A 16,547-nucleotide genomic window follows, 5' to 3' on the forward strand; every position below is an offset into this window, starting at 1 on the left:
GTTCATTATTTTTAAAATTTTTTGTATTTTGGAGAATTTCATACATGAATATTGTCTTTGCATTATTTCCATCCTTTTCTGTCCCCCACCAACACCTTCCATGTCCCCCTACTTCCTCTCAGTTTCTTATCCTCTAATTATTGTTACATAAACATTCATACATTTATAAAAATACATATATATATACATATGTATATATAATGCACTGAGTCCGTTTAGTGTTGCTCATGTGTACCTATTGTTTAAGGCTGCCCACTTGGGATTAGATAACATGTCAGGGAGCTTGTCCATGGAGAAAACTGATTCTCTCTCTCCCCTAGCATCCATTGATAGCTTGTAGCTTTTCATCTTGAGGGGACCCTGTAACATTGCCCCGCCCCCAGCCCATCCACTTGGCCTGTCAACTGGTTTTATCATTATGCAGATCTTGTTAGGCCACCATATTGTAGAGATTTCATTGGTGCATCTTCCCTATCATGTCTAGAATGCATTAACTAACAGCAAGCATCTTGTCCTTCTGGCCCTGACATTCTTTTTACCCCTTCTTCTGCCATGTTCCCTAAGCCTTAGGTGTAGAGGTTACATTGTAGATGTGTCACTTAGGACTGGGTATATCACAGTCACTTATTCTCTTCATTTGACCAATTGTGGAACTTTGTAATAATCTCCATCTGTTACAAAGAGAAGCTTCTTTGATGAGTGGTGAGAGGTACACTTGTCTAAATATAAGGGCATATATTTAGAATGCAGTAAATAATTAGATTGGTCTAGGGAAGTAACAGAAGTAGGTTTTTCTCTAGAGTCTATGATCTCTCCAGCCATGTGTACTTGGCTATGTTTATAGTACCAATGCATGATTTTCTCCTATTAAGTGGGTCTTAAGTCCAATTAGAGAGCTAGCTGTTAATTATCCCCAAGATAAAAGTGCCACTACTGCACCGAAAGAGATAGGTGGCAGTTTGCTTAGTATCTTCTGATACTATGAGAGCTGGTCTTCAGGAAGAAGGCTTCCAGGTCAGTTCCACCTCAGTTACTTCAAGTCCTGTGTCTGAAATATGTCATTTCTACAGCAATAGGTTCTTACCTTCAAGTTCTAGGAGGCAATCAAGGGCCATGACCGTAGTCTGTATTAATTTGAGATTCTCTTTGATTTCCCTGACCAACAACTCAAAGGGAGATTAGAGAGACAAATAACACTTAAGTGGTGTGAAAACCCTAAGAGAAATGTAGTATTTAATAGACCTATTGAAAAACACACATATAAATAAATGTGAGTGCATGTGTGTAGTTGATGGCTAAATAACAAAAATGACAGTGCCAGGCATAGGAAGCCTTTTTTTTTTTTTTTCTAGAGTCTTATATATCCCAGGCTAGCCTCAAACTTCCTGAGGATGACTACTGCAATTACAAGTCTGTGCCTCCATGTCTGGTTTCATGTGGTGCTGAGGATTTAACCCAGGGCTTCGTTGCTTGGGGCAACCACTGTACCAACTGACTTAAGTATCAGCCTTAAAATGTTTATCAAGTTAAAAATTCATAAGCATATTAGAAGTCCAAGTATAAACTGTGGATATAATTAGAGTTTCAATTGCAGATAAAGTTACTTTGGTGTGTAAGGAGCTCCTAAAAATCAGTATGTGTAATATAAATAACTTGATAAAGTATTATCAAGATAAGTGATGATTATAATGACTTCTATAGCCCTGACAAAATGTTCACATTTTTTAAGGAATGTAAAAACAGGTATACCCACAGATGGACAAATGGAAATGTTTTGACAGTGCTATCAGTGTGAACAGGAAGCCTCTCTTCTGCATTGCTAAGTGGAAGTTAAAAATCGATAAATCCCTAAGAAAGCAAAGTGTGTGTGGGGGGGGCGTTGCTGTATGTGTGGAGTCCAGAGGTCAACTTCAGGTATTGTTCCTTAGGAACTATCCGCCTTATTTTTTGAGAAAGGGTCTCACACTTGACCCGTGATTCTATGATTAATCTAGGCTGGCAGGCCAGTGAGCAACTCCTTCCCCTCAGTGCTAGAATTCCAAGTGTTTGCTGCCATGCTTGGCTTTATACTATGGGTTCTGGGTCCAGTAATTATCCCTTTATGAATGTATCTCCAAAATAGACATATCCATATGTGAAACGTTGCATAGTCAAGAGAAGTTCTGGCGATGTTGTTCATAAATATACCAAAAGAGTGTAACTGAGTCAACTATCTACAAGAGAGGATTATTTAAAGAAATTGTAATATAATTCTGCGCATAATTCATGAGTATGATTTCCCCCAACACATATTGTTTTACATCAACTAACAGTGATTTGAAGTACTTTTTTTACTGTTCTCTCTAGACCACTGAAAATGATTGCATTTCAAACACTGCCTGGGAGCTTCCTTAGCCAGGTGTTGTGGCACACATCTGTAACCATAGTGCAAAGTGTATGGAGACAGGTGTATGCAGGAGCTGTCTGGCCAGCCAACATAACCTATATGGCCAATTCCAGGTTTCAGTGAGAGGCTGTCTCAAAAAATAAGATGCAGTGTGGTCAAGGAAAAACACTTGACACCAACATCTGACCTCTGCATGCTCTTGTAGAGGCGAGCACACCCATATACAAAAGACCACACACATACTAACTAATTAACTAATATGAAAATGAAAGGAAGAAATGGGTGAATAATACAGGGTAAAATATTAGGGATGTATTAATTGTGGGAAACAGTAGGAAACAAATGTTAAAAAGTTATTCTGCACAAGAATGGGGATGTTCTTGCACCATTTAACATCAATCATTGTTTGAGAACTTTTTACTATTTTTGCTTTGTTTTAAAATTTGTCTACCTTTCCAGCATAGTGTGTACAAAATCAGAGTTTCCCAAGCGAAAGCCCTCCAACTCTACTGAGCCCTAGACTGCAAGCAAGAAGAGAAGGGAAAATGTGCATTGAAGAAGGGAGGCTGATACTCACTTCTGTGGGCTTCAAGATGGCATGAAACCTGCTATCACCTCTAAGACTTGCCTTCAGAACCTAGGGGAAAGGGAGTTATCGCCAAGTCTGCAAACTGCAGTAGTTTTTCTGAGCAATCTGATTTTGTAGAAATAGGTTCTTTTTTCTTTTTTTTTTTTTAACTGTTCAAGCATAAACGTCTGCACTTACAGTTTTTGTTTTTGTTTTTTTCTGGTTAGGTGCAAGATATGGCTTCTTAGTTCATGCACAAATGCCTGTATTATACAGCTATAAAACAGTTTTAAAATGGGTCATCCCTGTAATAACTATTGGAAGCCTTTCTAAAATAAGCAAACAAAAATGCACCAATGGAGCCAGGCATGGTGGTGCACGTCTTTTATCCTTGCACTTGGGAGGCAAAGGCAGGAGGATCTCTGTGAGTTGAGGCCATCCTTGTCTACATAGCAAGTTCCAGGACAGCTGGGGCTATAAGGAGACCCTGTCTCAAAAAGACAAATAAAAATATACCATGGAATGAAACAGTGTTTAAAATGTATGTTTAAGTGATAGCTGCTCTCCAAAGACTCATGTTATCTTTTATGAAGTTGAGTATGTGCTAAGCCAGGAACTGAATTTTCCAGCCTTGTGTTCCATCTATAATTTTTTCATTTGTTTATATATTTTGTGGTGTGCATGCATGCATGCATGCCACAGGAAACAGGTGGAGGTCAGAGGACAACTTTTGAGTATTAGTTCTCTCCTTCTACCACGTGTGTTCTTGGAATTAAACTCAGGTCACCATGCATCTCAAAGGACATTTACCTCCTATGGAATATATGCAAAGTGACCTGATAGCTTCTGGGCAAAGTGACTAAAGAAGAATTCTGTTTTTTTCTCTTTCTTTCACCACCACAGCATCCACATGATGGCTAACAACCATCCATAACTCCAGTTCCAAATGATCCAGTGCCTTCTTCTGGCCTCCACATCCATTGCACACACAGGTGCATATGAATACATTCAAGCAAAACACTCATGTATATAGGTAAGTAAGTAAATAAATAAATAAATAAATGTTAAATGTCAAAGGAGAATGAAAGGGAAAGAATGTTACAGAAATACTACAGGAATACAAAATAATTATAATGAGCAGTTGAAAGGTTGCCTTCACAATAGTGTTACTGCTACAATATGATCCCAAACTCAAAACTTATTACAGAACTCTGGTAACAAGAGTCTGTTAGTATTGGCATATAGGTGAATGGAATAAGTTCCCAGATACACAGACCCTTATATTTATGACTAATTGATTTTGACAGTGGTGCAAAGTTAATTCAATGGAGGAATTAATTATGTCTTAAATAGATTATGTTTGGAAAACTAGATATCCAGATGCAAAAGGATAAAATTTGACTATTATTTTAAACCATGTGTTAAAAAAACTCCAGGGGGATCAAATGCCTAAATGTAAGTGCTAGAACTATAAAGCTGTTAGCAAAGAATATAGGAATAAGCCTTCATAGTTTCTGCAGATATAACACCAGAAAACAAGTATCAAAGAAAAAAATTGGTAAAATAGACTTCATCAAAATAAAAGACTCTTAGCCAGTCATGATGCATACAACTTTGGTCCCAGCAGTCAGGAGGCAGAGGCAGGCAGGACTCTGTGACATCAAGTCCAGCCTGGTTCACATAGTGAGTTCCAGGCCAGCTGGGGCTACAGGGAGAACTTGTCTCAAAAATCCAACTGCCTCTGAGAAGTTAACTCATATTTATTAATTCATTAGAGAAAGCCACAGTGAAGCTTCATCCCCACCATGTAGGGTATGGACTTAAGGGAATATAAAAGGGCACAGCCACTTTGGACAACTGTTTGAGAAAATGAATTATTTCTTTTTGTTTTTCTCATGTAACCCAGGCTGACTTCAAACTTACTGTATAGCTGAGGCTGGCTTTGAGCTCCTGATCCTCATGCATCTATCTTCTAAGTGCTGAGATAATGGATGTATGCCACCATGCTCAGTTGCAAAATGTTACCATGTACAGTTATCATCTGATGTCCAAAATTCTCCTAGGAATATACTAAAGATAATTGAAAGTGTGGTCACATAGAAACATGTATAACAATGTTGATAACAGCATTTTTTCATAGTAATCAGAAAGGAATATTTTACTGGAGGTAGGAAACATAAATACACATCAGGGGTGCTTCAGGATTTTTTTTCCCTAGGAACTGGCAGAATGAGCCATCATTTCTGGGTGGATTCTGGGTACTTGGGCAATATGATGAGAGCAGTAAGTTGTAGTCAGTCCCAAGAGAACCTGGTTTCTGCCAACAATAGCCCCAGAAGACTTTAATTTTTCTAGATTGTGAATTTAAGTAATTTTCCTTTTATAATATGAATGATAGGGCTCTTCCCTATATTTTTAAAACCAACCCTCCCTCCCTCTTCCTCTCTCCCTCTCTCCCTTTCTTTCTTTCTTTCTTTCTTTCTTTCTTTCTTTCTTTCTTTCTTTCTTTCTTTCTTTCTTTCTTTCTTTCTTTCTTTCTGCCTAGCACTATTCAGAAAGAAATTCCTTAGGTAAGGTTTTGTTTTGTGTGTTCTGTTTAAACTAGGTGCAGCAGACATGGCAGCAGAGGTGGCTGAGGAGGAGCAAAAGCTAAACTTTCACATCTTCAAGTGGGCTCAGGAAGTGAGAGAGTCACTCTAGATCTGGCAAGGCTTAAGAACTCTCTTTAGTCCACCCCCCAGTTATGTCCTTCTTCCAGCATGGCCACACATTCCAACACCTCCCAAAACGGTGCCACCAACTGGGGAGAAAATGTACAAATACTTGGAGCCTATGGGGGACATTCTCATTCAAACCACCATGTTCCACTCACTGACCCCCATAGGTTCATGTCCATATAAAATGCAAAATGCATTTAGTCCAACCTTAAAAGTACCCATAGTCTTTACCAGTCTCAATACCGTTCAAAAGTCCATAGTCCAAAGTCTCTTCTGAGACTCAGGGCAATAGCTTAACTGTAAGCCCCTGTAAAATCAAAAGATAAATTACACTCTTTCAACATGTAATGGAACTGAATACACATTTCCATTCCAAAAGGGAGGAATAGAGCCATTGTTAGGAAATACTGGACCAAAGCAAGACCAAAATCAGCAGGGAAAAAACTAAATCCCATAGCACCAAGTCTGACCTCTGAGACTTTACTTCCAAAGGGCTTAGATGGCTCAGCCTCTCCAGCTTTGCTGTATGAAACATACATCTTTCTCTTGAGCTGGTACCACTCCCTGTATGCAGCTTTTCTTGGCAGATGCCTTACAGCTCTGGCATCACAAACATCTTCTTGGGGTCTCCACTGCCATCCAGGCTTCTCCTTCACAGCATCACAGCCTATGAGGGCCTTCTTTATGCAGGAGTACCCCTGACGCATGTTGCAGGCCTCAGCAGCTCTGAAACAATGGAGGAAGAACCAATGACCCCTTCACTCTTGCATCTTTCATGCCTCTAAAGCCAGCACCAGGTGAACAACATTGGCACATTTGGCTACAAGTTTGGGATGGACCCCAGCCTGCTTTATCCATTTTAGAAGCTTTTCTCTTAGGTGGTTTTCTGCTGGAAAACCCCTGCAGCAGTTTCCTGTCACAAGTTGGAGGTTTAGCTGAGTGTGGTCTTGCCCTGGAGGCACTCCTTTGTTTAAGTACAAATCTCCAGGCCTCTCCTTAATCACTTTAATCTCCTTATCAAAGGAATCCTCTCCTTCAGTCCTGCCTTAGCTCCAGCATTAATCTTCCTAGCATTCTTTTTCAATCCAAACTGTACATTCTGTATTTATTTCTGCCTCATTTGCTCTTTTTCACTGCAAATCTGCATAATATTCACTATTAATAGCCATGCCATCATTTGTACATTAGACTATCTTGAAATTTTCTCCCCCAAAGAAATTAGTCCATTGCTTTTCAACTTAGCCTCAGGTAAGCCTTTTGACTGTGGACAGACTCCAGCAAGACTCTTTGCCAAAATACCCCAGTTGCTGCTTAAGTCCTTATTTCCCTCTGTAACTACATTGTTCTCAGTTCTACTTTCTTCCAGGTACCTACTAGAAAGGCCTGTTAAGCTCTGCTTACAGCTCTGCTAACCCAAACTTCTAAAGTCTTCCAAATTCCTCCAAAAACCCCCATGGTCAGGTTCTTCACAGCCAAAACCCCACTTCTGGTACCAATCACTGTAGTAGTTACTTTTCTGTTGCTGTGTAGAAACACCATGAACAAGAGAACTTATAAAAAGGAAGCGTTTATTTAGCTTACAGGTCCAAAGGAGCAAGAGTCAGTCCATCATGGTGGGGAGGCATGGTGGCAGAGGTGGCTGGAGAAGGAGCAGAAGCTAAGCCCTCACATCTTCAAGCAGGCATAGGAAGAAAGAGCTCTTTTTCTTTCCTTCTTTGAAGTGGCAGCACGTACCATAGCACGCATGTGGAAGTCAGAAGACAACTTGTGGAAAAGCCACAGTGTTGATGTCTGGTATTAAGCTTGGGTTGTCAGGCTTGCAGCAAGTGCCTTCACCCACTGAACCATCTCACTATCCTCCTATATTTTTACTGAATTTTTTTCCAGAAGCCATTTAATTTAGCTTTGTTTCTGGGCTATAACATATTCTGAACCACTTACAGTCTCTTCAATCGACTGAATATGTACATCTCAGCAGTAGAATACTTGCCTTGTATGTATTAGGCCCTGAGTTTGACTTCCAGCACACACACACACACACACACACACACACACACACCCCTCTATGAGTAGTAGATTATGAAAGATTGAGTTTAAGATTGATTTACCTAATATGTTTAGTCTTAGTAATTCTGAATTATTTTATTTTACTTTGCATTTTATTATTTTTCTAGATTTTTAAGTTCTCACACTATTTTCACAAGCTCATGAACACTTACAATATTATTTCTCCCATAGAACTATAACCATGTATAGCCCAGACTGTGTAAATATACACTAAACGTATATAAAGATAATATAAACTCAGTAACCCCTAAAAGTTATAATGTACATCACTATTTGTTCAATTATATGAGAATCTATTAAGTGAAACAACTCAAAAGGCATATAAAATATTAGATACCTGCTTAATAGAAACTCACATTTTTGTTTTTAATGTGTGTGCTGTTAGGCATAGAACTTACGGTTTCATGCATGGTAGACTAATATCTGTCACTGAAGCTAGAGTGACAAGCTTTTCACTACTAAAAACCAGAATAGATTTTTCCCTTCATTTTCAAGAATTACCAAACCATAATAGGATTGCTAATTTCATAGGAGTTATGGGTACCAATTATCAGTCAAGTGCTTTGTAATTCTTAGGTAAAACATATACTAGCAGTACAATGTTTCATTTTTAAAAGGTGAAAAAAATCACTTAAAGGTTCATCAGCTGATGAATGAAAAATGAAATAAATGTCATGCAATAAAATATTATTTGGTAATAAAAAAATAAAATACTAGTATGTGCTACACATTGATAAATCCTGAAGGCGTCATGCTTAGTGAAAGAAGAGAACTCCAAGGCCACATACTGTATGATTCCATTTCTAACAACTGTCTGTAACTCTAGTTCCAGGGGATCCAATGCCCTCTTCTGACCTCCTGGGGCAGTGCATTTACATACCTGCAGGCAAAACACTCAAAAATATTTTAAAAATAATAAAATAAGAAAGATTTATATTAAAAAAACAGCAAATATTTGTTTCAAATAATACATGCTGGTAGTTATTAGAATTTTGTTAAAGTTACTTATGCAAATCTATCACATATCCTGAAATATTTCTATAGAAAAATTAATTTGATGAACTTTTCTTGTCTCTGTTTATAGGTATAAAACCAGTCTGGCAAGTGTCTGCTTATGTGTCACCATTCCTGTTCCTTTACCACTCTGGTGGTAAACTCAGATGTCTTAAGAACTTTCCCTGAGTGTTTTCTGACCAGCCACTTAAGAGTCATTCAGAATCAGCCTGCAAGGTGAGATCTGTCTGTCTTCTCTGATTGGAATGTAGGTGACAGTGAAGTAAATACTAGTGGGTGATGATATAAAGTCTTTTGTTTCTCTATTTTGTTCTATTTCTTTGAGGGAAAGATCAATGAAGTGTAATCTCTGTTGATTGCAATACCAAAAATACCAATTTCAAATTTTCTGAAAAGTAAATCTTTGTATGAATATAGTAGTCATAAATTATGAATTTCTATACCTCACTGCAACCTGAAAAAAAACCCTTTCTTTTCCTCCTTCTCTCAAAACCTTAGGACATCATTACCAGGTAAGGAAAGAAGGCACTAATTTCTGTGGCTTAGTATTTTTCTCTCTCAATGTGTTTTTCTTAAAGAATTCAGTTCCTTTGGATAAGAGGCGAATTAGTTTTAAACATTAAACTCATTTCATTTGTATCTGTAAAATTAGAATAGTGGCAAACAAATGCTCATTTTGGAGTGCTACTAAAGTTCAGAACTGAAGACTTCCTGTTTATCTAGCTGTCATATGTTTGCTCATATAAAGGAAAACTGGGAGGATTTCTTTCAGTAACATGCAGTGTTAAAGTTCATAAGGTTAGAAATAATTTTCTTTTTTTAATTTTTATAAAAACTTTATTGAGAATTTCATACCTGTATATAAGGTGTTTTGGTTAAATCCATGCCCACTCCCTCCCCTCCAACATTTCCCCCCTCTGAAGAGGTAACCCTAAAATCTTTAAAGGATTAGAAATAATTTTCAACCTGACTCAAAACTCAGGTAGTTTTTTCAAAAGACTTTAATTATAGTTGTCATCTCTGCGATTCCCTTTGAGAAAACAGTAGAGAGAGAACCCCACTGACTGACTGGCTCATTCTCAAATAATTGTCATATTCTTGAAACACTGACCTTGCCAGTTGACACTAGTAGGGAGGTCATAGAGTATTTGATTTTTAAAGGGTTTAATAATACCTTACTGTCTCTATGATTCCCCCTCTCATGAACTCTTTTTTCCCCTTTACCCCCATGTTCCTTGTATAACCTTCCCTTCTCCCTTCCTAAATACCCCCATTTTCCTCATATCCCCCTTCATAACACTTGTCTCCCTATCCCCTTTTCTTGGGCTCACTCTTTCCCTTTACCCCGATGGTTCCTTCCATTGTCCTGGCTTCTGCAGTTATATCAGGATATATACTCACATAGAAGGATTAGAGCTAATATCCACAACTGAGAGAGAATAGTGCATAAAAATTCAATAAAAATTATATGAAAAAGGTGCTGAAGTTCATGCATAATTTCACCTTTTAATTTTTTAAGCATTTTAAGTAAGTAAGTGAATTCTTTGACCTTAAGTATATTTGTTCTTGATTAACCAATTTTTAAAAACAGAAATATCTTTTTGAGAGGTTTTACTGCTTGACAAGTCTTTGTTTATTAGATTATGCCATTTGTGTGTGTGTATTTATATATATTTTTAACATTCTGAGGAAAGATTGGAGACTGATGTAAGCAATACCTGTGTACCACTGCACAGGTTAACAACTTACAAATTTTATGTGATTACTACAGCATTTTGACTAATAATTCATGATATAGATAAAATTCATGTCTCACCACATTCTCTTACCTTTCTTAAAGTGGTACTTTGGTTTTTATCTCCCAGAAAATTTGATATTATTATTGTTATTATTATTATTATTATATCCTATGTATCTCAAAGCAGTATTTTGAGCAATAAATGATACCATACTATGTGTGTGATCTTGTAGTTTGCTTCTTTTCTGAACTTTTTTTTCCAGTACTGTGGATGAAACTCAGTACCTTATATATGCTAGGCAAGCACTGTACTGAACTGCTTGCTCAGCCTTCAACATTATATTATTGAAGTTTATTTTCATTGATGTTTACATCCCATTTCATGTCTGCAATATAGTCTAACTTATTTATCCACTCATTTATTCATAAACATATAGTTTGTATATTTCATCTATTAAAAATAATGCTACAGTGAACATTCTTGTGCTTGTTCTCACTTGTAAGATTTTGTGTATCATATACCTCAGTGGCATTCCTGAATTATGTATATATATGTATATATGTGTGTATTTATATATATATATTCAGCTATAGTAATTGTTGACAAATTATTCTTCAAAATATTGGTAACAGTTTACATTCCAATCTCTAGCCATTTAAAACTTTATTGAGATGTAATTTATATGTTTTAAATATCTATTACTTGTATATAGACTACAATCCAGTGGGCTTTAGCATATTCACAGGGTTCTATAACAGTTACTTAAATCTGAACGTAAAACCGTTTAATTTTATTGTAAGAGTAAACATTAGATACACTGGTTGTTACATACCATTTTCTCCTTTCAGCACAATTTAACAATGACTCTACTTTCTGTGTCTGTAGATTGCTGTGTTCTGAATATGTGTATGGTATCATTCAGTATTTTTTCTTTTGCCTTCATGTACCCTAATGTTTTTGAGGTTTTGTGTATATCGTAGCATCTGTCAGCATTTTATTCCTTTCTCTATGGTTTTGATAAGAAATATTACTACATTTTGTTTGTTTACTCCTCATTTAATGGACCTTTTGGTTGTTGCTACCTTCTGATTATTATGAATAATCCTGTTATAAGCATTCACATGTAAGTTTTTTGTATATCATGTTTTTATTACCCTTAAATATATTCCTAGGAATGAAACTGTTAGCTGTGGCATATGGTAATTGTGCCCAGCACTTTGAAGAACTGTCAAAAGTGGCTGAACTATTTTATAATCCCATAATCTAATGAGATTTCCAGTTTTTCCACGTCCTTGCTGATGGTTGTTATTGTCCAGTGTTTTTCCTATAGACACAGATAAAATTTTAAATTTAGCTTCTGCATTAAAAGGAAAACATGACACAGGGGAGCTGGCCAGATGGCTCAGCAGTTAGGAACACTTGCTGCTCTTCCAGAGGACCTGAGTTGAGCTCCCAGCACCTACATCAGGGCCACTCACAGTTGTCTAAGAGCCAAACTCCCTGTGATCCAGAACCCTCTTTTGGCCTGCACAAGCACCCACACACATATGTCATATGCAAACACAGACACACACACAAACATGTAAATAAAAATAAAATAAATCTAACAGCTTTGCTTCCCTGGGCCTGCAGGACCTGCAGCAGGCCTCTCTCCTACCCGCAGGCCTCCCTCCAGGGCAAGTCCATTGCACCCTCTGTGCCTTGACTCCCCCAGCCTCATTCACCCTCCCATCTCCCCCATTGGTCTCTCCTCCTAGTTTGCTCCATGCCCCATTCCTTGTCATGGGGCCCCAGACACCTGGGGAAGCAATATTGCTTCCTGACCCTTTTCATCCAGACCAACTTGGTGCCTTCTCTGGGCCCCAGGAGCATTGCTTCTGGACCTGGCCCCGCCCTCACCTCCCTCTGCTTCCCTGGGCCTGCACCACCCTCCATCCTCTTCCTGGGACAGAGGGGCTGACCTTTCCTTTTCCTGATCCTTTGCATCCAGAACAACCCAGCTCCTCAGTCCAGTCCCCAGGAGTCCTTGAGGCCTCTCCCCACCCCATCTGCCTTTGCATCTCTGGGTGGCATGGCTACCAGCTGCCCTAGACCAGCATCTTTTCTGGGCCAGGCTCCCAGGCCACTCCAACCCCCAAAATCCTGAAGCCAAAATCGTTCCTGGAGGGATCCAGACCTTAGAAGAAAGCCTGAAAACATCTGACGCTCATCGAAATTGGGCCTCTGTGGGAACTCCTGAAGACAAAAGCAATCTGGCCACTCCAATATAAAATCAAAAGAGAGAACCGGAAGCTTAGATAAACCAGCTTTTCATGCCCAAAAGGTAAACCACAAAGACACATAAAGTTCACAAAAAGAAGCAGACCTAAACTTGAAGGCCTGAGTCTCACACAAGAATCAGAAACAACAAAACAAATTCATATGTCAAAAAAACAGAGAAAAGATAATAACATGAAAAACCAAAATAACATATCCCCACCAAATACCAATAGTCCTCTAGAGGAGTACAGTGAGAACCCCCTAGAGATAATGCAGGACATGGAACTCAAAAGAACAATTATAAACATGATAAAAGAATTCAGTGAATTTAAAGAACATACAAAAAAAGAAATCAAAGAACTGGAGGAAGATAGGGATAAACTTCTGAATGAATTCAGAAAAGAGTTAGAAATATTGAAGAATATTCACGCTGAACTGAAGAAGGAAGTGAAACACTCAGTAAGCCAATTAGAAACGACAGGAGAAAACCTCAACAAAAGGATGAACGAAATGGAAAACAGAATATCAAGACTGGAAGATAAAGTGGACGAACTAGACCACTCAAGCAAAGATTATGAAAAATTTAAGAAATCACAAGAATGGAATATGCAGGAATTGTGTGACACAATCAAAAGACCAAACTTAAGAATCATAGGCATACAGGAAGGAGAAGAATACCAAGATGATGGCATGGACCAGATCTTTAACAGAATCGTGGAAGAAAATTTCCCAAAATTAAAGAAAGATATGCCCATACAAATACAAGAAGCATATAGAACATCAAACAGGACCAGAAAAGAAACTCTCCATGGCACATCATAGTAAAAACACTAAATGTACAAAACAAAGAGACAATTCTGAAAGCTGCAAAAAAGAAACAACAAGTCACATATAAAGGAAAACCCATTAGGATCACAGCTGACTTTTCAATGCAAACTATGAAAGCCAGAAGAGCCTGGACCAAAGTATTCCCAGTGCTAGATAATTATAGATGCCAACCCAGATTACTTTACCTAGCAAAACTATCTTAGTTGAAGGGGAACAGAAAAATCTTCCCTGACATCCACAAAACCTGCCCTTCAGAGAGTTCTGGAAGCAATAAAAAGAGCTGAAGAAAGGAATGACTATACCCAAGGGGTTCAGAAAGGAATTCAATGATGGTATAACTGTAGAAAAGTACAGCTATATCAAGAATGTAAATAGAAATAAAAACGACAGGATTCAATGCTCACCTTTCATTAGTTACTTTAAATATTAATGGACTGAACTCCCCAGTCAAAAGACACAGACTGTGAATGATTAAGAAACAAAACCCATTTTTTTGTTGCCTGCAAGAAACTTATCTCACTTTAAAGGACAAGCATTATCTTACAATGAAAGAATGGAAAAAATATATATACCAAGCAAATGGCACTAAGAAAAAAGCAGATGTAGCAATTCTAATATCTGACAAAATAGACTTTAAAAGTAATCAGAAGAGACAAAGAGGACCACATCATTTTGATCAAAGGAGCAATAAATCAAGAAGATATTACAAACACGAACATATATTCACCCAACTTTGGTGCACGCAACTTCATAAAAACAATACTACAGGACTTTAAGACCCAGATTAACCCCAACTCATTAATAGTAGGGGACTTCAATGCCTCACTGTCTCCATTAGATAGGTAAACAGGGCAGAGAGTTAACAGAGAGATGTCTGAATTAAACAATACCATATATCAAATGGACTTAACAGCCATCTACTGAGTATTCCACCCAAGCACCAAAGGACATACTTTCTACTCAACACCCCATGGAACGTTCTCCAAAATCGATCATGTACTGGGTCACAAAACAAACATCAACAAATACAAAAAGATTGAAATAATCCCATGCATTCTATCAGACCACAATGCAATAAAGCTTAGAATCAACACCTGAAGAAGCCCTAATCACCACATGAATACATGGAGATTAAATAACACACTCCTGAATGATGAATGGGTCAAAAGAGAAATTAAGAAAGAAATAAAAGTAATCCGGGAATTAAATGAAAAGGACAATACAATATGACAAAACCTCTTGGACACACTGAAAGCAGTCCTTAGAGGGAAGTTTATAGCTCTAAGTGCCTACATCAAAAAATCAGAAAGAACACAAATAAATGACTTAGTATTGTAAGTCAACACGCTTGAAAAGCAATAACAAATGAAACTGAAACTCAGTAGACAAGAAGAAATAACAAAAATCAGGGCAGAAATTAATGAAATTAATTAACAATACAAAGAATCACCAATTCCAAGAGCTGGTTCTTTGAAAAGATAAACAAGATTGACAGACCACTAGCCCAGTTAACCAAAAGAAAGAAAGAGCACCTCCAATTCAACAAAATCAGAGATGAAAGGGGAAACATCACAACAGACGCCCAAAAGATCCAGAACATTGTAAAGGAAAACTGTGAAAACCTATATGCTACTAAATTGGAAAACCTAAAAGAAATGGACGAGTTTCTAAAAGCATGGGAACCACGAAAACTAAACCAGGAAGAGATTAACAGCTTAAAAAGATGCCTAAAAAAATAAAGAAATTGAAACAGTAATACAAAACTCCCCAACTAAAAGAACCCTAGGACTAGATGGATTTACAGCAGAATTCTGTCATACATTTAACGAAGATCTTCTTCCAATATTACTTAATTTAGTCAAAAAAATAGAAATGGAGGGAGAATTCCCAAATTCCTTCTGTGAAGCCAGCATCACTCTAATACCAAAGCCAGGTAAAGATACAACCAAAAAGGAAAACTATAGACCCATATCCTTAATGAATACAGATGGAAAAATTCTCAACAAGATACTTGCAAACCACATACAGACACACATCAAAAAGATCATCCACCTTGATCAAGTTGGCTTTATCCCAGAAAATCAGGGATGGTTCAATATACATAAGTGAACAAACATCATAAATCATATAAATGGGCTCAAAGACAAGAACCACATGGTCATCTCAATAGAAGCAGAGAAGGCCTTTGACAAAATTCAACATGCATTTATGTTCAAAGTCCTAGAGGGAATTGGACTGGAGGGAACATACCTCAACATAATTAAAGCCATATATAACAAACCCACAGCCATCATCATTCTAAATGGAGTAAAACTGGAAGCATTCCCATTGAAATCAGGATCCAGACAAGGCTGTCCACTATCTCATCTTGTTTTTAACATGGTGCTTGAAACTCTTGCAAGAGAAATAAGACAACACAGGAAATTAAAGGAGGAATAATTGGAAAAGAAGAGATCAAATTATCCCTTTTTGCAGATGATTATATCTAAGATTTTATCTAAGAGATGCCAAATATTCCACCCAAAAACTCCTAGAAATTATTAACACGTTCAGTAAAGTGGCAGGTTACAAAATTAACCTACAAAAGTCTATAGCCTTTCTATATACCAATAACAAGCAATCAGAGAAAGAGCACATGGAAACACTCCCATTCACAATAGCTGCAAAAATAAAATAAAATGTCTTGAAATAAATGTGGCCAAAGACATTAAAGAGCTCTACAATGAAAATTTTAAATCTTTAAAGAAAGAGATTGAGGAAGACATCAGAAGATGGAAGGACCTCCCATGCTCATGGATTAGAAGAATTAATATTGTGAAAATGACCATCCTATAAAAAGTAATGTATAGATTCAACGCAATGCCAATCAAAATCCCCATGACATTTTTCACAGAATTGGAAAAAACTATCCTAAGATTCACATGGAAGCACAAAAGGCCTCAGATAGTGAAAACAACCGTGAGCAGTAA

This window comes from Nannospalax galili, unplaced genomic scaffold, assembly GCF_000622305.1.
Source record: "Nannospalax galili isolate Female #2095 unplaced genomic scaffold, S.galili_v1.0 scaffold56, whole genome shotgun sequence".
NCBI lineage: Eukaryota > Metazoa > Chordata > Mammalia > Rodentia > Spalacidae > Nannospalax > Nannospalax galili.